Consider the following 27,145-nt stretch of genomic DNA (forward strand, 5'->3'; position numbering starts at 1 on the left):
GTAGGTGGCAGCCGCTGGGGAGATGTGGTGTTCCCATTAAGAGCTCTTGCTCACTGTTACTGGCCAAATGAATATAAAGTATTTTGCCTGCCCACTCACGAACAGACAAGGCCAGCCTGAAACAGAGAACCAGAACTAGGTTGTAGTTAATGTTGGAATAACAAGATACAACTTTGGAATACAGGTTTTAAAATTTATACAAAAAGGCAATTTGACACCATTGTTTACTACCATGACTTATGTGTGAGATTGGATTATTGGTTCTTTTTAGCGTCAAAGCAGCAATCCTAGAGCTAGTTGTTTGCACACGTAATGCTTAATTGCTATTTTAAGGTCAAAGTTATGTTAAGAAAGCCTGGGTGGGCTGGATCCTGTCTCTCCATCTTTCATGAAACAAACATTTATTGAGCACCTCCTACGAGTCAGTCACAGTGCTGAATACAGGGAGGTAACAAGATAAGAAAAGCAAGAAAGATCCCTACATTTGAGGAGCTCTGTCTAGCATGAAGGAAGACATTTAAGCAAAGAGGAAATATCTAGCATAATAAATCTTATAATTGAGACGTGTGCTCCAGCAAAGACTGACCCACAACAAAGATGATTTAGTAGACTGGCATGAACACTGGTGTTAAGATGGGAGAGATGTTTAATGGGGATCAGTGTTTAAGTCATCAGGTTAAGGATGGGTAATTTCCTGTTATGATACTTTGGGTTCTTTGTGTAACCTTGTACTTTAGGGGTGGGGATAATGAATCCTCAAATAATGTGGCCCTCTGTGTATCCTTCTTTCCCATATCATCACCCCCCACCCCGCCCCCTGCAGTGGTCCCCACTGGGCTCTGCTCTAAGGCCAATTTTGTATTCATTCAAAAAGGATTTAAGGATTTCCAATCCAACTATCAGTGAACATCCTACTTCAGGGCAAAGTAGGCTCAAGCAGTTGGTTATAGCTATGGAAAGCAAGCATAAGAGGAGGGGCAGAGTGCTAAACATTCCCTGAGAGCATTCAGATAAAAGTACATTTCTATCTATGGAGTGCTACTTTGTTGTCCTCTAATTTAAACTTCTGAGGTTTAAGTCAAGGCTCAGAAAGGTGCAGTAAACTAAGATCACACTGGCAATATCAGAGCTGAGGTTCTAACAGTTTCTATGACCTCAAGTGGGATGGGCCCATTCTAACCAGTCAGGTAGAGTAACTTTAAGAGAGAATGACATTTTTGTTGATTGTGTCCTTCACCATGCAGAGGCTTTTTATTTTGATGTAGTCACAATGGTTTATTTTTGCTTTTGTTTCCCTTGCCTGGGGAGACATCTAGAAAGAAGATGTTACAGCCAATGTCAAAGTGGTTACTTCCTGTGTCCTTTTCTAGGATTTGTATGGTTTCAGGTCTCACATTTAGGTCTTTCATCCATTTTGAATTTATCTTCGTGTATGGTGTAAGAAAGTAGTCCATTCTCATTCTTTGGCATGTTGCAGTCCAGTTATCCCAACACCATTTGTCGAAGAGATGTTCTTTTTCCTATTGGATATTTTTTCCTGCTTTGATGAATGGACAAAGAAGATGTGATTGTTATGTATGTATCAATGTGATATATATATATAATGGAATATTAGCCATAAAACAGAATGATATCCTGCCATTTGCAAGGGCAGGGATGGAGCTACAGAATATTGTGCTAAGCAAAATAAGTCAGTCAAAAGCAAATACCATATGATTTCACTCATATGTGGAATTTAAGGAACAAGCAAATGAGCGAAAGGGAAAAAAAAAGAGAGAAAAGCAAACCAAGAAAAACACTTTTAACTATAGAGAATAAACTGATGATTACCAGAGGGAAGAGGTTGGGGAGAAATAGATGATGGGGATTAAGGAGTACACTTGTGATGAGCCCTGGGTATTGTATGGATTGTGGAATTTCCATATGGTACACCTGAAACTAATATGTCACAGTACGTTAACTAACTGGATTTAAATAAAAACTGTAAAAAATTAAAATAACATATCATCATCAGGATTTTAAATCTATTCAATATTTACTAAAACAAATTGAAAAGGTAGAATTAAATGGGAATATTAGATGAGCCAGAACTGTATAAGAAGGTGTTTCTGTATTTTAAAAAGAGAGAGAAATTTTGGCAGGCAGCTAGTTGGCATCAGCAGGATCACACCAGGAATATCAAAAGTGTTCTGATGGAAGAAGCACAAGAAGCTCGGTGCTGGAAAATGTAGAAGCAACCAGATAGAGAGCTCCCGGGAGTTTTGTGGTAGAGAACAGGGCATCAGGCACCCATTGGAAGTGAAGGAAAGCCCCAAGCCCAGCAAAAAGCAAATCACAATTTTGGTCCTGCTCAGTTCCAAGAAATAAGGTGAGGTCATAGTCACTAGAACTGGAATCTCAGAGACAAGACTATGGGACCTCAAGAGTAAGGCAGAGCATGTGCTAGAACTAGGCCACAAGGCATAGCCTAACCAAAGTAAGAACTCAATGCACAAGCCTTTCAGAGCTGAACTAGAGTTTTAAAACTCTTTTTGAGGGGTGACTGAGTCTATAGTAGAAAGGATGGGGGAGAGTTGAGGACAGCATCAAGAGTATAGGGCTATGAAGGTATGGAGACAATGATATGACAAGTCCTAAAAATGTGAGAGGGAGAAAATTACTGCCCATAGGGGATCTGTTGGTTTTTTCATGCCCTTCTGGTAATAGTTTCCTGTTTTCTTTTGAGACCCTTCCCCATCCCCCATGAATAAAGTCATAGCAGTATGTCTATCAATGGTTTTGCCCACTCTATGTCCAGCTAAGCAAATTGTACTCTTGTATTCTCTCTGTCTCTCTCTCTCTTTGTCTCTCTCTGTCTCTGTCTCTCTCAGGATTTGAATCTCAAAGAAAAGACAGAATGTATGACAAATAATTGATACTGCTTCAGTCCTGAGTCTGGACTTCTGTGGATACCTAGATTACCAACAGTGTTCTGATTCCAGTCCTTATGGAGGTCTGTGTCTCCAGCATTTCCTGGATTTTGGAAATATCTATATCCCTCTAGTGAATTACTTCTCATTTATACTAGCTAAGGTCATTTCGGTTGCCTGCAACCAAGTAGCATAAGTGATTCAGCACTGAAGATGACAGCAAGATTCTGGTTCCTTTCCAAATCAGCTTTCCCAAAGGTAGAGTCCAGATCAATGTTCCCGCTGTTTAAAAGCCCCCCAAATCTACCCTCTATCTGCAGAATGATATTTCTCCAGGAGCCTACCAAGGCCAGCAGATGCTTCCATCTTAACCTCCCCCCTCACCACGTTCTGACAGCTGAAGAATACATTCTCCTAAGTCCAAATATGCTTAAGGCTTGACCTAGTTCTCTCTGATTTCTTTAAAATTTAAAACATTTCTAAGTTTATAGGTGTGCCAAATATTTTTTCATGCTCAAAGTTTGAAAGGAACACCAGATCTAAAATAAATGCATTATCATACAATATATTTTTTTATGTTGAAATTGAATGAAAATTATTGTGAACAGGTAAGTATTTTTACCATAAATTAGATCAGGCTACACATGGCCATTTGATTAGAAATGTGGCCAGGAAAATAACACTATTCTTATGAAAAAACTGAAGAGGAAAATAATATTTTTTATGTCCATGATGGAAGATTTTTTTAAAGGCAAACCATTTAAGAATTTACAGACTTGTACAGACATGATAATTTTCTTCCACATCTTTGATTCAATTACCACATTTTCAGAAAGCCATAAGTGGAGAAGATAGAAAGAACAATGAGCCTAAAGTTACAAAAAGGAAACTAAAGTTATTCATAATCATTCTCACTAGCAATCAATATGGTATTGATTTTCTATTCTTGTTACTCTTGCAGTAATGCCCTTGGCTTGAAACTCAACCTAAGCTAGGAAATATAAGCAAATAAAGCAACTCCAACCTAGGGAAATGGAAAGAGAAAACAAGACAGCAAAAGCCTGGATCTACTTCAAAGATGAAAATAACTGTCTGCTGTCAGTTACTTCCGCTTGTCAAAAAATGGTGCCAAGGTGACCCAGGCTAAGACCAGGACCCATGTGGACTTCCATGTGTTACTCTGATCTACAGCTAAAGACTAGTGTCCTAATGGTTACTACACTTTTAGTCCAAAGAGAAGTGATTTAGAGCGCCCAGGTCAGGATGGACTCACATCACCATTCCTACAAAATCCACTGCAAGTTCATGCCCCACTGACCGTGAGTCAATAGCGCTAAGTACAGCAGGAGAAGCAGAATCTCATTCAAATTTAAAAGGAATTGATCAAATTGGGAAAAATTTAAACTATCATGCATTAAAGCACAAACCATTTAAGAAGCCCTGGGGAAATTCATTCCAGAAGTGGAGCACAGTAATTTCTCACAAAATGGAACATGTTGAGGCCTACGTCGAGCAATTCACAGATAAAGATCAAAGCCCACATTTTCAGCTGGGAAAACTGGATTCAAAATAAAGAAACACACTAAATCACAGAATTTTGCTTGGTAAGTGTAAGTTCAGTAGTTTTTGAGCAATTCAATAAATATGACTTCCCAAGGACAAATCTCTGTTTGTTTTCTTGATCTTATAATATTGTTTTTCACCGTTAATCAAATCCAAGAGTATTCGCGCGCGCGCGCACACACACACAGGAAGTCAACCTGGCAGAAGATGAACAGTATCTGCCTCTGGATCGCAAAAGCAGTTGTAAGACATCTGCCTTTAAATACTTCTTTTCTAGGCAGGAAACCAGAAATGTTGGAGAGGATATGGAGAAAAGGGAACCCTCTTGCACTGTTGGTGGGAATGTGAACTGGTGCAGCCACTCTGGAAAACTGTGTGGAGGTTCCTCAAGAGTTAAAAATAGACCTGCCCTACAACCCAGCAATTGCACTGCTGGGGATTTACCCCAGAGATTCAGATGCAATGAACGCAGGGACACCTGCACCCCGATGTTTCTAGCAGCAGTGGCCACAATAGCCAAACTGTGGAAGGAGCCTCGGTGTCCATCGAAAGATGAATGGATAAAGAAGATGTGGTTTATGTATACAATGGAATATTACTCAGCCATTAGAAATGACAAATACCCACGATTTGCTTCAATGTGGATGGAACTGGAGGGTATTATGCTGAGTGAAATGAGTCAATCGGGGAAGGACAAACATTATATGTTCTCATTCATTTGGGGAATATAAATAATAGTGAAAGGGAATATAAGGGAAGGGAGAAGAAATGTGTGGGAAATATCAGAAAGGGAGACAGAACGTAAAGAACTAGTGGGAAACGAACTAGTGGTGGTGGAAGGGGAGGAGGGCGGGGGATGGGGGTGAATGGGTGACCGGCACTGATGGGGGCACTTGATGGGATGAGGACTGGGTGTTATTCTGTATGTTGGCAAATTGAACACCAATAAAAAATAAATTTATTATTAAAAAAATAAAAATAAATAAATACTTCTTTTCTTTAGTTTCTTTTGTAAAACATAGTTTCTGGGAAACATTTACTGTGTATCAAGGCTTATATCCAAAAGAGGCCACAATTATTTGACATCAAAGGTAACCAGGTGGGTCATTTAAATAATTGTCAAAGAACTTTTCAAAATAGAAACATGAAAAGATCATTCAATTTTCTGGAGTGCAATATTTGGAACATAAGTTGTGGCTCATTTTCCCAAAGTAAAGTTTCTTGTAACCACATAGGAAATGTATATCTTGCTGCAAATGGTAGAGTCCCATAGTAGGAGAGGCTTGAGATCCAACTTGGCAAGTAAACGGTGTAATCCATGTCAAAAAGGAAAAATCCAACAGTACCACACCCAAACTAAAATCTGCAGGGTCCATATGGGTGGTTCTCTCTATTCCAGCATGCTCACCCTCTTGTCAAACACCTCTTTTCAGAATCTTCCAGACTGTTGACAGTGATTTCCTGAACTACGCCTACATTGACTTCCTTCGGCCAAAGCATGGAATAAGCTGTCAGCTCTTTTCCCTTCAGCCTACCTCTCTTGCATGCACAAAAAACAAAAACAAAAACAAAAACAAATCCTAGGCTTTGTAGGCACATGCATTTTAATTAAATTCCAATAACTTTCTCTTTCTAGCATTGAGTGATAGCTAGTTATTCAGATATTTTTCCATGCTGGAGTTATAAATTCATAGAATAATGGAGCTGGAAGTTACTTAATAATTCATCCAATCCAATTCTTCACTTATCATGAGGAAATTCTGTCCTAGAGCCAGAGGATTGGTCATGGTTCCCTTCTCCACCAAAGCATAAAAGTGATTCCTTTTTGCCACATTTGCGATTCCATTGGCATAGTTCTGTATTCTTTTATTGTGCACACTGGAATTACTCTTTTAGTTTAGGTAGGAAAAAAAACATGCTTTAGCTCTAAACTATCCAACTGAGTCTGCAAATTACACAGATAAATATTGCCTTGGCCAAAACATCTACATGACTAAGTACCATACCTTTGTTAATGTAGAAAATAAATTGTTTGTGTAAATTTTTTAAATTAGGCTATGATCCATTAGAACATATGATAGTAATCAGCTGTCAAAAATATAACCAAATGAGAGCTGTTCTGCCATTTTTGTAGATCTGATGTTGGTACCAGATGTCACTGAGCTAGTTAACCCTACATCACATCTTCCAAGTACTTCAGAAATATACCATCTTTCGGAGGTAAACAGTTACTTAATGGGAATCCAAGCAGCCCAACACTCTCTGTTAGGCACCATTTGATACAAATACCCTACCTGATAAGACATTGTTGTAAGATGAGTGAATGTAGGGAAATTTCTAGCAACAGATCCTCATGGGAATGCAGGGAGTCTGGGACTGGTTATCTGGTATGCTTTGCCTTAAAATGATAGTAAGCAAGTATTAAAGCATGCTACTCTGGCAACTTTTTCATTCATATTTAATCAAATTATCATCTGGAATGAAATATCCACTGAAGATAAGACTTTGGGCAACCACATAGCTAATGCCCTAAATCAATATATAGAGCATGAGTTGAAGGATGATATGTCCAAGATCTCCTGGATATTTTATGCCTCTTATCCCAGCATAATTTTTCTTAGCATACCCATTTTATTCACCAAAGTGTCCCATGGTGGGCAATGAATCTCAGGCTCAATCTAGGATAAACAGATTGAGGAAGACGGCATGAAATAGTTGCTTCAGTTGGTTTCAAAAAGTTGGAAGTTAGTGAATAATAACAAACTCTTATACTAGTGTTTACAAAAAAAAAAAAAAGAAAGAAAGAAAGAAACACAACAAACCTTTTATCTTTTTATGTTGCTGGACTAATACGGCCAAAAATAAAATGCAGAATTTGATCCAGGGGGTTGTTGAGTAATATCAACTGAATCCACAGCTCTTCTCCAACTCCCGTATGAAAATTAGAGCAGTCATTTGAAAACGACTGGGTCTATAAAGATAGGAATGAAGGTATTTGGAAGGCATAGAATGTCTCAAAGGATTGTCTCTTTCCTACTTGAAGAAGTCTGCCATTGCCTTGCTTGCTGTGCCTCGAAGAGCCTTATCCGAAGAAGTTATCAAACAGGGGAAATCTGAGTCCATGTGCCCTACCTCCACCAACCCTTATAATCTCCAGGCCTAGAGTTAAAGTCCTGGGAGAAAAGCCTGAGGAGGTCCTATTTGATTTCTATAATAACAGCAATACCCCCTGGGCTTGGAGAGGCCTGCTTTCAGCTCCCACATCACAGCTCTTCACCTCGTTCTCAGATCTGAGTCTGTACACACGCATCTCTAGCACATTGGGATGAGGTGGGATGCATTTAAGAAAGTACTCTATAACATGAAGTGTGTCCTATGATTTTCTTTCCAGCTTTCCACAAGGGAAAGTAGCCATCTACCAGAATGACAGTGCAGTGGAGAAAGTACCAGAATGACAGTGCAGTGGAGCTCAAATACCCAGAGCTCTCAGGGTTTGTTGGGCATTGGCTCTGAGCTAACTCAAATTTCCAGGAATGTGGAGATACTATCAGCGTGGTTCACTGGTTAGAGTGGAGGCTGCAAGAGATCAGGTAATGACTATAGTCGTGAACCCAATCTGGCTTATGGAGGCTCAGTGGCTTCCTGATGCTATCTGATGATGATTTTCCTGGTTCCTGAGTGCATTACCAGTACAGATAACCTCAGCAAATACCAAATCCCCACACTGGATTCCTGACCCCTGAAATACCAGCTTGTATCTGGTTTTCCAGCATAATTATTAGCAGTGCTCCTTTTCACTACTAAAATTGTACTGGTTTTAATGATAAATTATATGGTTCCCCTAGCTATTTGGGTAGGAAGTTATAAGAAAAGTTATAAGTTATAAGAAAAGTTATAAGAAAACTCCTTCTCCCCATCAGAAAGTAACTTGAAAGCCATATCATATCCTCGGGAGTAGGCTGGGAAAGGTGGAATGGAAATACAAAGTTCAATGCTACCTCCCAAGGCTTAGAAGATGCAGAGGCAGCTTGTGTGACCTATGTAGAAATCACCAGACTCTCCAAGATATTTCAGGAACGTCCTCATCCAATTGATCACTTCAACCTCATCTGTTTTTCAAATTCTAGTGGCCAGTTCAGATATAATTTCTTTATTGGAGCAAATACTGGAAGAGTTTTTGGTTTAAATCTGTTGATCTCATGAATGCTATTTTAATAAATAATCTCCAAAGGTTATTGTCACTTGGCAGGAGCACTAGTTTCCTTATCTGGCCTCTTGGACTCTGTGTCACCATTTGGCCATAGGGTGCTTGATAGTCTCATCATTTCATGGGCCATCATGTTAATCTAATATGTTATTGTATTCTCTTAGAAATACCAGTAATGGAAAGTGGCAGTGACTTTAGAGGGACTTCTCACCTGTCTGGAGCACATGGGGATGTCCTTGTCAATATGAAAGACAAGTTAATATACTTTGCGTCTGACAGAGGTAGCACTCAATAAGCTCCTTTGGATTTTGAAAGTAACATATAATATAGGTGTACTTCTTTGATTCATTTATAGGTGATCCAAGTGCCTACACATTTTGAGTAGGACCGGGGGTTCTGAGATGGCTAGGAAATGTAAGCTTCACATCAGACAGCTCCGTGATTTCACCTTTATGACCCAGTGAATCCAACGGGACTCAAAGATCCCACAGCAGATCAGAATGCTGTCTAAACCCTAGGAAAATGGCAACGAAAATGGCAATAAACAGGGGTATCTGGGTAAGTCAGTCAGTTAAGCATCTGCTTTCAGCTCCAGCATGATCCCAGGTCCTGGGACCGAGCATCACGTCGGGCTCCCTACTCCACAGAAAATCTGCTTCACCCTCTTCTTCTGCCCCTTTCCCCCCACCCTCTGTTCATGCTTTCTCATATAAAGAAATAAAATCTTAAAAGAAAGTAAGAAAATTCCAATAAACAAGTCACAGTAGAGGCTCATATAATATTTGAGCATAAGCACATCTCTTTGACAAATAATAATAATTCTCCTTTTGAGAAACTGCTTTTGGCTTGCTATTGGCTCTTGGTAGGGGTTGGACACCTGTCCTGAGAACTCCATTCATGAACCTCCCATTGTAAATGAGATATTTGTAATAAAACTGGACGTTCCTTGAGACACTCTGTGCCTGTGATGAGCTCATAAACAAAGTGATGACCCAGAGACTAAATAGAACCCATGCATAGGCTCAGCTATGTGGACTTCTCTTCCTCAAGGCTAATCTGTCTCCTGTCACTGTTGAATGTCCAACCAGACATTTGTAGTAAGCAGACCTGAGCCTTCGGTGTGGGGCCCAACTCTCCAGACACCAGATAGGTATTTGGTGTCAAACTGATTATATATTTTCATGTAAGAGGCACTTATTTGGGATTTGAATTTGCTTTTCCTGACTACCATACACCTGCAAACAGCACAATCTATAGATTTACTGAACACTTGACTCATTTGAGACTTCTCTTTCAAAACATTGCTTTTAATATTTTTTTTTTTAGTAAGATAAGGCAATGTACTGTTGCTCATGGGATCAGTGGTCGCATAGGTACCAGTGTTGTGAAACTTGATTCTTTTTACAAGTCTGAAGAAATTGATATTGACAAGGATGGAGCATGAGAACAACTGCCTTCGTCTTTTTTTTTTTTTTTATTCATGAGACACACGCAGAGAGAGAGAGAGAGAGAGATTGAGAGAGAGGCAGACACAGGAAGAGAGAGAAGCAGGCTCCATGTAGGGAGCCCAATGCAGCACTCAATCCCGGGATTCTAGGATCACACCCTGGGCTGAAGGCAGGCACTAAACCACTGAGCCACCCAGGGATCCCCGTGCCTTTGTCTTTTAAGATAAAGTCCTTAGGGCACCTGGGTAGTGCTATCAGTTAAGTGTCCGACTCTTGGTGTCGGCTCAGATCATGTTCTCAGGGTCGTGAGATCGAGCCCCATGTTGGGCTCCACACTCAGTGGGGAGTCTTCTTGGGATTCTCTCTCTCTCTCCCTCTGTCCCTCCTCCCTCAAATAAATAAATAAATTCTTTTTTTTTTTTTGAAAAGTAAGATAAATTCCTCAGGTAAAAAATCATGAATGATTTTTCATGTGACCCGCATTTCTCAAGACAAATTTCTGAAGACAGTCTTGGTCACATACCTGAATGGAAACCTCCAGGAAGAGGAATATGGCTTACTTGACTCCTGTGACTTCTGAACCAGAAGGTATTGCACAGTGGGGGATTCTGTCCAAATAATAAGAGGACTGAGGTGCCAGAACCCCTTCCTTATCTCCACAAAATGTAATAAAAACATCAACTAACACTCCTATAATCTGGCATGTGTATGAAAAAATTAAACCAACCTGCAAGTAAAATAAACAGAAAGGTTGTTTTTAAGCAATCTATGGTTCTGGAAAAGCAATTTATATTTAAAACAGCTTTGTTCCAAGACAACACAATTCCTGTGTTGCAAAAGAACTTTGACAAGTCCTTACAATTGACTGAAATGAGATTTAACTTTCGGGGGGTCAGAATATCATGTAATGCTAACAAATGCAGTGACAAGTTGACTGTCATATTTCCTTCTGATACTGGAGATGACCAATTATGTGAGTCGTTCATGAATATAGTCTCTGAAAATCACCTGTTTATTTGTCTAGATTCCATTGGAGGACTCCGGGTACACTTCAAGGTCCTGCCTGAAGAAGCATTAGAGGAGGAAGAAGCTGAGTAGGGCAAGGTAAGGTGTTTCCCCTAAGCAGCCAGAAGCAGCATAATCATGAGGAGGTGACTAAATTATGATGGAAGAGGGGTGCCAATGACAAGGAAAAAGTTATGAAAGAGGTCAGTTACAGGGAAAGGGGAAATAAATCTGAAAGCAGAAGGTTTGGGGGAATGCTTTTGGCACAGAGTTCATACAGAATGCCAAAGATATGGGAACAGCCCAGAAAATGTTGAGGCCACACAAGACCAGGCACTAGTCAGAAATCTTTTGGGCCAAAGCAGGAGGCTGAATTTCAGGCAGTGGCCAAGCATGGTAAAGCCTCTTGATCTCAGCCTGGGCATCAGTGATTATCAAACCGAGTGGACTTTCACCTGTACCTCCTTGCTGGGAGGCAGAGCTCTGCCACTGGGGGATGCCTCTCATATCCCTTTCTGGGTCACTGGGCCACCTGTGCCCATGAATAAGAAAGATGATCCCCTCTGCCTCCTCAAGTAACATGAGGACTCTCAACACTCCTTCCATCTTCATTTGGAGAAAGAACTGGGCTGCTTACACATAAAGGGGTTCCCTCCACACCGAGCAATTTGTCTTCCTCCTACATGTTTGAAAGCTTAGAAATTGTTCTATGACATATGACACTGTTGGCTTTACATGGTTGAAAGAGCTTCAAAATTTTCAAGTGAAAGGACAAAGGTTCTTGTGGGCAAGGCTATTTATATGGTATCAATGCAAAATTCCAACAATTCACAAGAGAAGAATAAGGATCTCAAACTCAGACCAGGTGGGCAAAATATGTAATAACTGAAACAAATGAGCATGATTCTTCAGAAGGTTCTAAACAAAAGCATTTATTTTTTATTCTTTTTAAATATTTATTTATTTTGAGAGGCGGGAAGTGGATGGGAGGTAGAGGAAGGGAGAGAGAAAATCTCAAGCCGACTCTCCACTGAGCATGGAGCCCTATGCGTGGCTTGATCTCACGACTTCGAGATCATGAAATCAAGAGTCAGTTGCTTAACCCACTAAACTATCCAGATCCTTCTAAACAAACTTTTTAAACAAAATTTAAGAATAGGGGCACCTGCCTGGCCAAGCAGGTAGACCATGCAACACTTGATCTCAAGGTTATGGGTTCAAGCCCCATGACAAATATAGAAATTACTTAAAAATAAAATTTGGGGCACCTGGGTGGCTCAGTGGTTGAGTGTCTACCTTTGGATCAGGGCATGATCCCAGGGTCCTGGGATTGAGTCTTGCATTGGGCTCCCCACAGGGAGCCTGCTTCTCCCTCTGCCTATGTCTCTGCCCCTCTCTCTGTCTCTCATGAATAAATAAATAAAATCTTTAAAATATACATAAATAAAATAAAATGAAATTTAAAAATATTCAGGAATAGCTTTATACAAGTGGTATAATACCTTAAAGCCAAAATTATTTTCTATACATGTTTTCAAACTCTAAACACCTTATATTTTTCTAGTTTGCCATAGATTCATGAAGACCTTTTAAAAAAAGATTTCATGTATTTGAGAGAGAGAGAGAGAGAGAGAGAGAGAACAAGCTGGAGAGACAGAGGGAGAGAAAATCTCAAGCAGACTCTGCACTGAGCTAAGAGCCTGACACTGGGGCTCAATCCCATGACCCTGAGATCACGACCTGAGTAGAAACTAAGAGTCAGATGCTAGGCCAACTGAGCCACCCAGGTGCCCTGATTCATAAAGACCTTTAAGTCCCAACTATTTAATGTTTGATAAACTAAATAACATTATGTTTAATTCTTTATTTCCTTGGTGTGGTTTCATATTTTGTTAACATGTTCTCTGCAGTTGAAGGTAACAAGTAGGCCAAATTAAAAATAAAGGAATATTTTAGTGAAATAATTACATAAAAAAGGAAAGATATTACCAACTTCTAAAAATAACGTAAATAGTGAAGGACAAAAAATATTTTTTTTCAACATAATAATAATTGATAAGTTATAGAGATAGTCTATACACGCTATCAATGAATGAAAGAGATTACACTTTTTGCTTTCATGGAACTTACCTTATGACTGTCGCTGACTTTTTCTGTCCCTCTATTTCTAATATTTAGAAGCTATCAAACTGTGTCATACTGAGTACTGCATGCTTTCTCAAATTTATTCTTTTTATTCAGTTCCCCAAACCATTGGATTGATTTAGACTTTCATAACTGCTTTTAATGTTTATTTATTTATGACTGGGTAATCCATACATATTCATTATTTTAAAATATTAAATACTATTTCCTATGAAATATTCAATCAGTGAAAAATGTCTCTCCTACACTTGTCTGTCATCCTGCTCACCATTTTTTTTTTTGTATATCTGGACAGATCATCAATACGTATGCTAGTGTTTATTTGAATTTCATACACACAATAACATAATATATACACTATTCTGTATGTTGGTTTTTAAAGCTAATATATTTGGAGGATCTTTCTATATTAACACACATAAGCCCAATTTATCTTTAAATTTCATGATTTATAAAGGCATATTATACTCCACAGACATACAAATAGAACATGGACAGCTACAGACTTAGGGTGACACCCTTTGTGACTGCCCACCCCATCGTGGATCTTGTTCGGGCCTGCCCAGGATATGGTGGCAGTCTAACGCCACATTAGAGAACCTGTAAAACATATATTATGGGAAACTCCTATTAGTGAGACCGCAAAGGGGAGATCATAAAGGGAGAAAATATGTTTGAAGCAAGAGAGGGTAAGAATTAGAACTTTGGTGGAACTGGAACACATGCAGCATCCTGCTAGATCATCTTGAGACAGGTCTTGCTTTCAGCAGCATAGATTTGGTAACCCATGACAAATCCATTGGAGTCTAGTTCTTCAGCTGAGCCGTGACAAACATGGAAGCTGATGCTCACATTTTTCACCTCAGGCTTTCCAGGCTGTAGGAGTCACTGCTGCGTGGTTTACATCAAGTAGGAAAACTCTATTGAGGGGTGGGGGCAGGGGAAGCATGGAGAAAGGAAGAGTGAAGAAATAACTGAGAGGTTTTGGGATCTTGAGCTATTTCTGAGTTTTGGTCTTCCTAACACTGTGCTCCTCAACATAGTGGTTACAATGGTTTGTTCAACAGACAACTGACGTGGCCTCCCCCAAAAGGACAGAGGGAGGAAGGAGGCAGTTAGTTATCCCTTCCTCTCCCCACAGCCAAATCACAACCCTTCGTTGGAAGGCAGCCCACATGGGTAGCATCAAGCCATCAGGAAAAGAAGGCCCTGGCTTCACCCTCTGCAGGGACTTGGAATGACAGGGGCCCTTGAAATTCAAAACACCTGACACGAGATAATCTTTATTTAGCCTAAAGAAAGGCTATATCGGCTTTGAGAGAGAAATATGGTGTGCCATGACACACACACACACACACACACATCATTATATTCTGAATCCAACACATCTCTGCACCTCCAACATGACCAGCAAGTACCAGTGAGTACTTGGTATGTGGTAGGTACTCACTAAATGTTTGTGCTCTCTTTGCTATTAGTAGTATTGGCATTATATTTATTCAGTGTGTAACGAGGTGAGAGTTATATGAGTTACACTAGTTATATGTTTTCTCAATCACTAGTGATGGTTCAATTGATAGTTGCTTGGGAGAATCATTAGCCACTGCCAAATAAATAAGTTCCAGCCATTACACATTTTGAAGCAATAACATAAAGAATGCCCGTGTGAAAAGTACCTTCTTATGCAAACCATCGCCTGCCCTTGCTTCTTTGTTTGGGACTATATTTGAAAATACTGTTCTATCTTAGAAAAATATCTTAACGGCACAATTGTTGTAAGTGACAGTCATACAGGCTTCCCTGTACCTCAGTTTTGGCTGCTTCCGATGACAAACGCATTTCTCCTTGAGGTACTCTCTGGAACTCCCAGTGTGAAATTTAGGAGTGTCATATTTGGTCAGTGTAGCCCAAATACACTCTCCAAATCTGGAAAGGGAAAAGACGAATAATTTTCCTGGGATGTGCCAAAGAGACAAATAGTAAATTAGTTCACATAGATTCGATACCCTGCTTCATTATCCAAAGGACCAAGGCAGTTTCTACGAGTACTTACAGTAGAACAAGATAAAAGTAAGGGGAGGCGGGGTAAGAGTCTATGAAACAAGATTCTTCCAGAGTTGGTTGACCAACATGCATGTCATAAGGCACGCGGACCATTCAGAAATAGGCTACGAAGCCTATTTCTAGGATTCCTAGAAATCAACACCGGAAGTCAGTAGGAGAGGTCAGCGATTTATGACATCTGTCAGATGAAAGCCCACCAGCTGTTTAAAAGAAGCTTAGCTCTTCCTGGTATCGAAAATGAGAAGTTTGTTCCTTGGGCCCTCATGCAGAAGACATGACGCGCTATAGCGAAGGTCATCCCTGAAGTTACCCTTGAGTGCTGACTACAATGAGTTGCATAGGGCTGTTCCTTAGAATGTCCCTCGATTTGTAAGCAACGCCCTCACAGAAAGGAACGGTTTGGTAGGGTTGGTCTATGAAGGGATGTTTTAGGAGGCAGCGGAGGAGATACACGATATCGTGGGCCAGATAGCTCTGACCACATACGATGCTAAATTTGAGAGTATCTCTAGAAACGGCACTGAATATATCTTAGAAAATCCCCGCAAGATATCTTTCAGATTCATTTTCACTAAGTATTATGTAACGAGGCAGTTTAAAGGGAAACTCCCAAACAAACACCTCTCTTGCTACTTGACGCTACTTGACCCTTTAATACACTGACATCCTCTTATCGGAGTCAAGTCTAACCAGGCCACGTTCGCACCAACACTGATTTCAGATTATGTAACTTCCTATTGAGCCTTTGAGGAGAAACTAGTCGAAAGGAGTACCTGATAGAGAGAACTTCAAGCCGTTAAAAGTTGGAGGATGTTTGCAGAAATTAATCAATATTGGCTATTGTGTACATACGTGGCTGAAAAGAGCAATAGATACCACGAAGCCTATTGTACACAAGTAAATATTGATCCTTTGGTTTAAAGAACCTCTCATTCTTTGGGACGTGACATTTGGAAGAAGGGTGGAATGAGAAGTGTGACTACAAACCGTAAGAATTCTCGGACCGGTGCCGTTTCTTGGGAGGGCTACCTGCTACAATTCTCAAAGCTGTGCCTAGAGAAAGATCTAAGCTTTCCCTCTGCCCATCCCTCTCCACCCTCTCCCCCAAGGTACTTATAGTTGCTCTAAAGCAGCGAGGTATGAATGACGAATTTAGGACCCCCCTCCCCCCGTTTCCCTTCCTGTCTATGTCCTTCCCTCCCTCTTCATTCCTCTGCCAGTTTGGATGTGATGTGGAGGAGTAGCATTCTAGTGGTTCCTCAGTCTGACCGTGTGCGCCAGGTTTCCTTGTTTACCTCTCCTGTTACATCAGGAAGAGCAGCATAAATACGTGGACTTTGGAGTCAGACCTACCTGCCTTCAAATCCCAGCTCTGCCACTTACTAGCTGAGTGACCGGAACACTTCTCTTAAACTTTGTCCGAGTCTCCATTTTCTCACCTATGAAAAGAACAAAACGATCGATGATGAATCAAAGACGTGTTTTCTGGCAAGTACGTGGCTTTCTTTACGCACTCAGGAGTGGCTGATTTCACTCTATCCCGGCTGCATCAGGCTTCCAGGGGAGAGTAACAGAATTATTCACAGAGTGATGTTTCTAAGTATTGGGTTCTTACCTGCAGGGACTGGGGTTAGTTAGGATCTACCTTTAAGAAAAAACAAAAACAGAAAACCCCTCCAACTCAACAAAAGGAACAAATAAACAAAAAACAGAACCAGGCCTAAGAAATACAGGGAGAACAAACTGATGGTTGTCAGAGGGAAGAAGGTAGAGATAGGGTTGAGCAAATGGGTGAGAGGGAGCGGGAGGTATGTGAGCTTCCAGTTATGGAAGGAATAAGTCACAGGAATGCAAGAGACAGCATAGGGAGCACGGTCACTAATATGGTGATAGTACTAAGTGGTGCCAGAGGGTAGCTATACTTGTGATGGGCATACATAGCATGACGTATGGAGAAGCTGAACTCCGACACGGTGAACTAACGTCACATTGCGTGTCGCCTATACTCAAATAAACAAATTAAAAATATAGAAGATGCTCAAACCCGTCTGTGTCACTTGGTCCCTATGGAAGGCAGAATAATGGCCCCCAAAGATGTTCATACCTTAATACCCAGAACCTGTGACTATATTATCCCACATGGCAAAAGGGGCTTTGCATTGAGATTAAGCCAAGAATTTTGAGACAGGGAGATTATCCTGGATTATCCCCAGTGGACGCAATGCAATCACGGGAGTTCTTATGAGTGAAAGAAGAAGACAGGAGAGTGAGAGGCAGAGGAGCGTGAGGGGAGAAGCAGAATTCGAAGTGATGTGGTGCTGGCCTTAAAAATGAAAATGGGCCTTACCCAGGAATGCAGGAAAGCCTCCAGAATCTGGAAGACACAAAGAGACTGAATCCTCCCTGAAAGCTTTCGGAAGGAACACAGCCCTGCCAACACCGAGGGTTTAGCTTGTTGACAAGCATTTCGGTCTTCTGACCCCCAGACGGGTAACGTGAACATCTGTGTTGTTTCAAGCCTCCAAATTTCGGGTAATCCGTTACAGCATCACTTGGAAACTAACAGCGTGCCGTTTTCTGCTAAGGTTCTCCTATTTGTAAAGTGTGGGGGTCCACCGTGTTCTTTGCAGCTGAGTTGAGCTTGTTTTGGAGCCTATACAAGTGCACCGAGCTAAAAGGTATCTAGAGAAAATACCTGGAGTTCATGATGATTTTCTGGGGTGTGACCTCGGGCAAGTCTCTGTGAATTTCCAATTCAAATGTAGGACACCACGCTGTTTAGTTGGCGCCCCCCACCCCCATATCAACATCAGAGATGGCAGGGCTGAACTATGCCATAATTGCTCGTTTTGCTCTATGCCACTTTATATAGATACCACTCCCAGAATAACAACATCGACACTGCAATGTGACTGCTGAGAAATACAAACAAACAAACAAACACACAAACAAAAACCCACCCCCCTTTTTTGGTTAGTTTCTGCGCTTAGGATACATCCCTTGAAGGATATATAGGCAAGTCACCATATTTTAAAGCCACTTGGAATCACAGTCTTTTAAAATATCCTTGAACGTGCGCAGGTAAAGAATAGGCATACTTCTGTCTCTCTGCTGAGCACTCATCATCTCCCGTATGTGCCAGATGATGATTTCTGTTGCTGTGCACAACGTTTCCGTTTATTGAGTTTCCTGCTGACAACGGTCATTATTATGAACAGTTCCCAGATCACATGCAAGTGGGTTGTCCTTACCTGGATACGAGTTCTAAAGCCAGCTTCTACTTTCTTTTCGGCAACCCTGATCATGACTAGGTAGCTCGTGCAACACCACCGACAGGTTGCTCGCAAGATATTAATGTCTGGTTGACAGGCGTGAAGGGGGAAACCGAGGACTGTAGCTCACACAGTGCACACGCGGATTCTCTTCAATATCCCAAGATCAGAACTAAGTCGGCAAGGCAGCTTGCAGAAAGAGGGGCCACCCCATCACTAAGTACCGAAACGGCGATAGGGACTTCAGTATGTAGGACATGTTCCATTGCAAAGAGACCAATTGGATTCGTCTGGGCTCATGTGCAACAAGATCCAAGGAACGCAGCTAATATATGGAAAGGAAATGAGATGCAGGACGAGACTGGCTTTTAGGATCATGAATATGAATTGACAAACATACACTAATTCGAATGAGAGCAGCGGTTCTAGAAAGCAGCAAGTTGTGGCATTTGGTGGAAGTTTCTTGTCAGTTACGTCAGGTCCCCGACGCGGGCAGAACCAAATTAGGGGGGAGCCAAAGAAGCGAAGCAGGACTGAGCCAGAGTTTGGAATTCCAGTGTCCATGTGGGCACAGAACCAAGCCACACGAGAAAGGATACAAGCAGGGGACAGCGCTGAGCTGAACCAAAAGCCGGGATGGAAGCATGGCGATCCAGATTCTTCCATTGCAAAGAAGAGAAATTTGCTGTGGAGAATGCAAGCGAAACAGAGTTGGGTAAGAGGCATTTGCAGGCGGGAGGTTTTGCAGAAGTGACAGGAATCCGGAGATTCCTGGGGGGCAGGGCAGGATCCAGAAAGCCCCAAAGACTAGGATGTGGGGTCACAGCCACCATCGTAGGGCAGGAGCTGTGTGGTTAAGGTGCTGCTCTGCGAATGGAATGTCATTCCAAATGTTTTCAGTTTCCGCATCCCTCTGCTCAAGAGTATTCCGGTCCAGGGAGAGAGTATCCATTTGGCAGCATTTAGGTGAGGTGTTCCCCATCAGTCCCCTCTCAACTAAGACTCAACTCACAGGAAGGCAGAGCCCCGGGGCAGGGGCGACAGGGAGAGGGAGAAAATTCATCAAAAGCAACAACTGTGGGGGGTAAACAGGTGCTGGACAGCCACTCTACCGTACATGTCCAACCAGACATGGGAGAATCAAGAGACATGGGGGCCTGAGGCAAATTTAAATCATGTATTGCCTCCAGACACAAATCTCATTCCATATACCTTAGACTTTCAAAGCCAGGGAACATGGGCACCTGGGTGGCTCAGTCAGGTAAGCCCTCTGACTCTTGATTTCAGCTCAGGTCATGGTCTCAGAGTCGCGGGGTCAATCCTCAGGTCGGGCTCCCTGCTCAGCAGGTGGAGAGGGGAGCCTTCTTGGGATTCTCTACCTCTGTCTCTCTTCCTCTGCTCCCCCCCCTCCCCCGTCTCAAGTAAATAAAGAAGATCTTAAGAAAATGATAAAGCTAGGGAACAGCCTGCGACCTGACATCTTCTGTTGTGTATTACCGCTCACGTTGGATTAGAGAATGTAGGTTTCTCAGGGTCACGTGGTGGGTAACAACACACTTGTATTTACCTACTGCTTCCTCTGTGCCAGACACTGTGCTAAGTGCATTACTGATGTATCATAGCCTTTAATCTTCCTGCTACCACTGTGATGTAGGAAATACTGACTCATTTTACAGATGAGCCCATTGAGGTTTAGATGGTTCAGATGGCGTATGGCAGGAAGATAGGAGGAAACAGAAAAACCATATAATCCTACTCATAGGAGAAGGAGGATGAGAAGGACAGGCAGCGAGGCTCTAAGTGATGTATCCTCCCACGGGAGTTTTGAGTTCTGTTGACCCAGGGATCTTGTTCGGTTGGAGATGACAGCAACAGGGTAATAGGAACAGGTGGGAGGAGGAGACGTGTCAGGAATTTCGCCTGGTGAAGAGAGGGAGGAATTTAAGAGCAAACATGACAGAGTGTAAGAAACATAATTAGACACAGATGCTGACCCCCACAAGCTACTCCTCTGTTCCCTGTGCAAAGGGCATGTGAAGGTCAGACACGACTTAGACTAAGTTTTGGTACCAATGTGGTCTTGTCCAGAAGAGGGATACGGTTATCCATTAAGCCTAGTCAGTTCATTAGTGTGAGGGTAATTCATCGTAGCAGGTCCCGGGCCAGGGACCTAGGGTGTAGTCGGAACTGGTGTAGTCAGAACAATTTTCCACATTGGATGGGGTTCTGGGAAAGCCTATAGTTTCAATCAGAAAAGGACATCCGAGGAGGAGTTTGGTGCTACAGACCGGGACAACATTATAGGGGGCCAAAAGACAGGGAGGTGGCACACTTGGAAGTCTATACACTCTTATACAGAGTGGCGCTCTGCATCTTCAGCCAGAGGATTGCATGATTCCCATGGATGAGGGCTGATGAGACAGACGCTCAGTCTTGGTCCGATTTGGCTCATGCACTGGGATGGGCTCCTGAGGTAGTTACGGAGAAAGGATAACTCTGCGGAGCTAAAGAATACCAAGGGATGGAAAATGGAGCAGGGGCCAATCATTACAAGCATCTCTAAACCTTAGCTTCACATAATACCCAGAATTCAAGCTGTGCTTAAAATCAGCACCAAAAAAGAAAAGGGCGGGGTGGGGTTGCTGGTAGGGGGGTTGGGGGGAGAAATAAACATCACGGTTTTAGCTAACTCTTCCATTTATCACAAAACAATCTTCAGATAGCCAAATTTCCTTAAAGCTGCCAAAATTCAGGCTTCCTAATGGAAAAAAACAGAAATAAAATTGCCTAGCTAGAGATTTCACCATTCTGTTTGGCAAGACTCTTTTACACTTTCCATGGTGTTTACAGCTTGCCTCTACAGGCAGGTTTCTTTTTTGGAGTTCTTTCTCTTAGAGAATATAATCTTTTCCCATACGAAGTCTTAAAATTATTTGTCCAGGGCAGTCCCGGTGGCTCAGCGGTTTAGCGCCGCCTTCAGCCCAGGGCCTGATCCTGGAGTCCCGGGATCGAGTCCTGGGATCGAGTCCCACGTCAGGCTCCGTGCATGGAGCTTGCTTCTCCCTCTGCCTGTGTCTCTGCCTCTCTCTGTCTCCCTCTCTGTGTCTCTCATGAATAAATAAATAAAATCTTAAAGAAATAAATAAAATAATTTGTCCACAAGTTGTCTACTATAAGAAATATCGTGTATTTAACTTCTCTTTTACTGACAGATGGCATCCCCTACAGAGGAAGTATTCCTTTGAGGAGCGGTATAGACTGAACTGTGTGCCCCCTTCCACCAACCCGATTCATATGTCGACGCCCTAACCCCTAGAACCATGGTATTTGAAGAAGAGGTTTTTTGGAAACATCTAGGTTTATTTTATTTTTGTTTTTGTTTTTGTTTTTATTTTATATATTAAAAAAAATTTTTTTTAACATCTAGGTTTAGATGAAGTCACGACGGGAGGATCCTTATGATGGGATGAGTGCCCTTTTAAGAAGAGCTAGAGAACGAGATCTCCTGCATTGAGGAAAGTCCTACGAAGACACAGTGAGAAGGCAGCCAGCCATCTGCAAGCTCTGAAGAGAGCTCTCTACAGAACCTGACCATGTTAGCCCCTACTGTCAGACTTCTGGCCTTCAGAACCATGAGAAAATACATTTCTGTTTGGTAAGCCACCCAGTCTATGGTATTTCGTTTTGTCAGCCGGAGCTGAAACAAGGGAGTCCTATCAATGTTATTGTTATTACACTTCACTGAAGATTTTTTTTTAAAGATTTTATTTATTTAGTTGGGAGAGAGGGAGACAGTGTGCGTGAGCAGGGGGCGGGGGCAGGGGCAGAGGGAGAAGCAGACTCGACTCCCCACTGAGCAGGGAACCCAGGTTGGGGTAGGATCCCAGGACCTTGAGATCACGACGTGAGCCAAGGGCCGACGCTTAGCTCCCTGAGCCACCCAGGCGCCCCAAACTTTACTTAAGATTATTGTTATAAAAGACAGCAACGCCTTTTAGAGAAGTTGTGTGATTCTTGTACCTGGCGGTTGTCTTTTTCTCCTGGCATCCTTCTTCTCCCTCCCCTTGACTCCAGGCTTGACTGGGGAAGTTCAGGTTATCTGAGTAAAAAGACTTTGCTGTGCTCCCAGGCTCTGGCTACTGTTACAGTGTGTCATTTTGTATCCTTCCTATTTCTCCTGGAGCATTTCCTTTTTCTTCCCTCTATCTTTCTTCCAGGTAGTTCACCTTAAGGATAACCTGGAAGAAGAAACAAATGCTGTGCCATTGCCTCAGGCTCTACCCTCTGTCAATTGGTAAATCACCAAGCTAGGTTTACCGTTACAGTTCAATAAAATATTTGGAAGAAGAGAATGCACGTTTCCTGTTCCTATTTTGAAAAGCTTTTTTAAACATCTTAATCTCATAAGTTTGCATTTTATATCTAACGGGTTATTAATGGTCACATCATCTTGAGCCAGTTAATTAACCTCCTTGAGCCCATCATTCCGTATTCCTAGCGGGAAAAAATAACAGCAGATGCTGCATTACTTCACAGGACTGTCAGACTCAGATGGAATAATAAAACTGGAATTTGTACAAGTGTTGGTTGTTATCTTGTTAGATGGGAAATACCTGCTTGTATTAACTTAGCCAGATTGGCCACGTAGTTGACACATGGCACCAAAGTAGAGGCGTAGGTGCATCTTCCATGCCTGTTTGCATTTGGGGATTATTTCTTGATCACTTTGTACAAAAGAAGATTGGCTTATTTTAACAGTATGAATGATGTATGTCGGGAGTAAATGAGTGTAGCACAAATCTACGGGATAGTGCTCCCATAATCTCTAAGGGTACGCTAGGAACTTGGAACTTTCAAATTTCTTTTGACAAAGTGCTTCCTTTTTTTTAAAAAAAAGGTTTGTTTTGTTTTGAATTTCAGATGGAGAGAGTGAGAGAGAAAGAGTGCACAGATGTGGGAGAGAGAATCTCAAGTAGACTCCCCAGGCAGGGCTTGATCTAAGGACACTGAGGTCCTGAGCAGGGCTGAAATCAAGAGCCGGATGCTGAACTGACTGAGCCACCCAGGCGCCCCAACAAAACGGTTTCTTTTCATGTCTTACGAGTACTTTGCTTGAGAGAATGTAGGTGTATTTTGTGGAGAGAAAAGCTGGCTGTTTTTCCTTTTTTGTATTTTTTATTTTTATTTTTTATAAGCAGTAAGACTTCAAGTGGGGAAAGAAGGAAAGAGAATACTTTTCCTTCTTAAAACTCTAATAGAAGGCCTCAATTCTACACTTTCTCCATGGGGTGTGTTTGTGTGTGTGTGTGTGTTGCATGCGCACGCATGGGTGTAAGTGGGGATAGGTACGCAAGGTGAACACGCAGAGTGAGAGGAAGAGAAAGAGAAGAATTAACACATGTAAGGGAGACACTGGGATATTTACTCTATCTCAGATATGAAATTAAAGGTCCCCAGAAATTTTATTTTTTTTTTCTTCTGCCCTCAAACTCCCACCGGATAAATCCTGTTTTTATTTTTTTCTTTTTTTTTTCTATGAAATGTACGTTAGCCTCAGACTGCCGTCATTTTGAAATAACTTGCCCTCTCATTTTAATGGAAATATATGATCCTTTTTTTTTTTCATAGAAATATACATTCTTTTTCTCAAAGGCATCATTACAGTTGCTGCAAGCCTAAATGGTGGAACAAATATTTACTTGCATCAACAGAGATAAATACTGAACAGAATAAAGTTCTGGTGGGGGGGGGGGTGCGGGGAATGTCACACTGCTTTGGAAACATGAAAAATATTAATCAAATATAAACATCTGAAATGTGGCAGTGATGGGAAACCTAAAAATTAAATGTACTTGGTGTATAACATAGCAGATGAAGAAGTGTGATTTTTCTGCTTATGTTGAGACATTAGGATACAGAAGGACGAGTTTGGTTGAGACGCCTGTGGTTTTTTTCTTCATTAGTGTGATCTTTTTTCATATTGCCAAATTTTTCTTACAATCGAATGATATGAAAATCTCATTGGCTTCCTACCTGGGTTACTGGCCCGTTTTAGTCTATAGCGATCTCTAGGCCTAATTTTAACAGGAGTCTTTACCTAAGTGTTTAACACTGTAAACCCTTATTCCTATTCATATCTAAACATGTGCTTTGATCACATATGTATATATGTTATATCTCTTAAACATCTATGGGAAGTTTGAAGGGTGGGTAGGAGGCGTTCTTCATCGAAACTGTGTTTTTTGAGGCGGAGAATATAAAATGGTTTGTTGTCTGTGGAAGACAATATTTAGAGCTCCTTGTATGTCAGACATTTCTTTCACTTGTGGAGATCGATTAGCTTCGTTTCCCGTCTGGTATCGGACCCTGCGAGAGATCAGACACTTTCGGATATGTACTTTGATTAGGCAAATTATTCTCTCGTCTGAGCACGCCAAAACCTTCGTTGCTTCGGAGTCTCTGAGAAATGATGGTGGTGCGGCAATCACAGAGACAGTACTCTTATCATCTGCACCAGTAGTACTCTTATCATCTGCCGTCACTTCTTCAGCTCCAGTTCAGGAGAGAGTGTGAAAAGAGAGGTTGGGAAAAAAAAAAAAAAAAGTAAAGAACCCTACTGTAATAGGGGAACAAAACCAGCGTCTTTGCATGTAAGTACACCTCTGAGGTTTACACACCAACCTTATCATCAGTCCAGTAGGGAGGGAGGGAGAAAAAGAGACATCCTCCATTACTTTCAAGGGCATTTGGTTCATTGGAGACTTTTGCGTTGTTCCTGAGGGTGGGAGAAAAAAAACGGACGGAGAGACTCAAGTTTCTGGGTAAAGCGTATCATACCAGAAAGATGTTTGATAAATGAATATTTAATCAGGGCCAGGCTGTGATTTTTCTTCATGCACACCTTCACGTTTGACTTTTCAAAGAGCTTTAGACAAAAGTAACACTGGGTAACAATGAACAGTTAAGAAGCCGTATTTGCAGAGTGCTCCACAGACACCCTCATGGTGGATGGACTCCCACAGCGGTTTTCCAAGGTGACGTGTGCTCATCCCGCCGAAGCGACTGCCCCGAGAGAGTGGGGACTCTCCTGCCTTCGCCGCGTGGGCAGACGGGACTGGCAGGTGGAGTTAGAAAGCACCGGGTCTGCTCCGGGTCCTACAGCTTGAGCAGCTGAGCGATGCTTGGCCTCTGGAAGCTTCAGGAGGTTCACTGGAAACACCGAGACAGTAAGTATCAGGTCATACGGTTCTGGGCATTAGCTGAACCCACGAGCGGGGTTCTCCGTAGACCATCCATGGGATGCGGAGGGCAGCCACAAGCCCCGGCTCCAAGCAGCTGCATCCCTGCTGTAGCACTGGGGTCACACCAAAAAGGGAGTGTGTGAGCGTGTGTCCGCGGGGCCCTAAAGGTCTGCACCTGGAGGGCTGTGCCGGGCCAAGCCTCGGACCCAGACTTGGCACGACGGCGCCCTGGGGCTCTTCGCTCACCCGCGCCGCGGAGTTGTCAGTCGCCCTCCCTCGGCACGGGAGCGCTTGCTTCCGGTCGTCCCCCGAGACCCGGCCGACCCTCTCCCGGCCCGGCCCGGCCCGGCCCGGCCCCGCCCGGCCTCGCGCAGAGAAGCATCCCCGCGGCCACTACGACTCCGCGCTCGCCCTCACGCAGCGCCCGCGCGGAGGCGGGGAGGGGGCGTGGCTGGCCCGTCTAGGCCTCGGCAGCCAATGAGCGTGCCGCGTGCCTTCCGGTCGGCGAGCCGGCCAATCCGCGCTGGGCGCTGTCATCTTCGGCTCCGCTCGGCTCTTTTCGCTGCTGCGGGAGCCTGGGGGCCGCGGCCGCTCGGGAGACGCTTTCCTTTCTAATTTTTTTTCCATGTGTTCACTTCCGGGTCCGGCGCCGATCCGGATGCCCGAGGCAGAAGGATGTTTGACCTCCGGATAAGCGAGGCGCCGCCGTGCATTCATTCCCGGCCGCATCGGTGGCGGCAGCAGCGACCCGGGCGGCGACTCTCCGGCCAGAGGCGGCGGTAGGAGGCCCCGGCAGGCGTGCGGGGAGCGCGTCGGCGCCGAGCTGCGTTCCCTCCCTCGCTCGCTGCTTCCCCCCTGCCTCGCTCGCCCGCCCGCTCCCTCCCTGCGTGGCTCGCTTTCCTCCTCCGGTCGCCGGCGGCTGGGATGTGCCGCCGCCGCCGCCGCTGACGGACGGAGCAGGGGCGCCGCCCGCGCCCGGGACCGACCCCCAGCTCGCGGCCGCGCCTCCGAGGTAAAGCCCCCCTCCCGCGGTGGCGCGCGGCGGCGGCTCGGTCCTCCCGGGCGGGGCTGGGTGGGCCGGGGTCGCGGGCCGGGGCGGGCCGGGGGCGGCGGGGGCGGCGCCGCAGGGGGGCCGCGGAGGGGAGGGGAGGGGAGGGGAGGGGAGGGGCGGGGCGGGCGAGCGAGCGCCCGGCCGGGCTTGGCGGGAGGGGCAGCGGCCGCGGGGGGGGGGGGCGGGGGCGCGGAGGGCCGGGCGGCCGGGGAGGGGGCCGCGGGCGGCGGGCCGGGCGGG

The 27,145-nt window shown here is 43.4% G+C and overlaps 1 protein-coding gene and 3 long non-coding RNA genes across 20 annotated transcripts in view; 3 read left to right on the forward strand and 1 right to left on the reverse strand.

The window, feature by feature from the left end:
* The first annotated feature begins 2,396 nt into the window (after positions 1-2,396).
* Positions 2,397-5,283, forward strand: LOC144321588 (uncharacterized). Its single transcript, XR_013387185.1, has 3 exons — positions 2,397-2,476; positions 2,871-2,992; positions 3,871-5,283. It is a non-coding gene; the product is annotated as an uncharacterized LOC144321588 (long non-coding RNA).
* Positions 5,284-9,671: 4,388 nt separating this feature from the next.
* On the forward strand, positions 9,672-22,963 carry LOC144322008 (uncharacterized). Of its 4 annotated transcripts, none has more exons than XR_013387565.1 (5): positions 9,672-9,776; positions 10,619-10,715; positions 11,152-11,231; positions 22,041-22,268; positions 22,831-22,963. It is a non-coding gene; the product is annotated as an uncharacterized LOC144322008 (long non-coding RNA). The 4 variants fall into 4 exon arrangements; XR_013387563.1 differs by having other exon boundaries at positions 9,693-9,829; XR_013387566.1 differs by having other exon boundaries at positions 9,693-9,829; positions 22,835-22,957.
* Positions 12,157-26,267, reverse strand: LOC144322007 (uncharacterized). 3 transcript variants are annotated; one of them, XR_013387561.1, is made up of 6 exons: positions 22,634-26,267; positions 19,213-20,533; positions 18,593-18,699; positions 16,695-16,780; positions 15,084-15,203; positions 12,157-14,197 (listed from the first exon to the last, which is right to left on the reverse strand). It is a non-coding gene; the product is annotated as an uncharacterized LOC144322007 (long non-coding RNA). The 3 variants fall into 3 exon arrangements; XR_013387560.1 differs by having other exon boundaries at positions 18,593-20,533; XR_013387562.1 differs by lacking the exons at positions 18,593-18,699; positions 19,213-20,533.
* A 155-nt stretch (positions 26,268-26,422) lies between these two features.
* CSNK1G3 (casein kinase 1 gamma 3) overlaps positions 26,423-27,145 on the forward strand; it is a 107,619-nt gene continuing 106,896 nt past the window's right edge. For 4 of the 12 annotated variants that reach the window (XM_077911444.1, XM_077911442.1, XM_077911446.1 and 1 more), the window contains exon 1: positions 26,423-26,866. The gene's annotated coding sequence lies outside the window, so the exon portion shown is untranslated. The remainder of the gene's footprint in view (positions 26,867-27,145) is intronic. The other 8 variants (XM_077911448.1, XM_077911451.1, XM_077911450.1 and 5 more) reach the window with 3 other exon arrangements.

Source organism: Canis aureus, chromosome 10, assembly GCF_053574225.1.
Source record: "Canis aureus isolate CA01 chromosome 10, VMU_Caureus_v.1.0, whole genome shotgun sequence".
Lineage (NCBI taxonomy): Eukaryota > Metazoa > Chordata > Mammalia > Carnivora > Canidae > Canis > Canis aureus.